Below are 326 nucleotides of genomic sequence, written 5' to 3' on the forward strand. Positions count from 1 at the left end.
AAAAAAAAAAAAACTAGCTGAGCTTGGTGGTAGTGCCTATAGTCCCAGCTACTCCGGAAGCTGAAGCAAGAAGATCACTAAAGCCCAAGAGTTAGAGGTTGCTGTGAGCTATGATGCAACGACACTCTGCCCAGGGTGACAAAGTGAGACTCTGTCTCAAAAAAAAAAAAAAATTCCTTAGTTGCCAAGCCTGGTCATCACCTGTAACAAGCCTGCCCCCTGGCGGCCAACGACACCAATTTACAGAGGGCTGTGGTTTCAGAATCACGCTGGCTGACTCTTCTCTGAGATGGACACTAATCCTGAGAAGCAGGTGTGAAGATAAT

The sequence above is a fragment of the Otolemur garnettii genome, unplaced genomic scaffold (genome assembly GCF_000181295.1).
Source record: "Otolemur garnettii isolate 467f Iridium unplaced genomic scaffold, OtoGar3 scaffold00067, whole genome shotgun sequence".
NCBI lineage: Eukaryota > Metazoa > Chordata > Mammalia > Primates > Galagidae > Otolemur > Otolemur garnettii.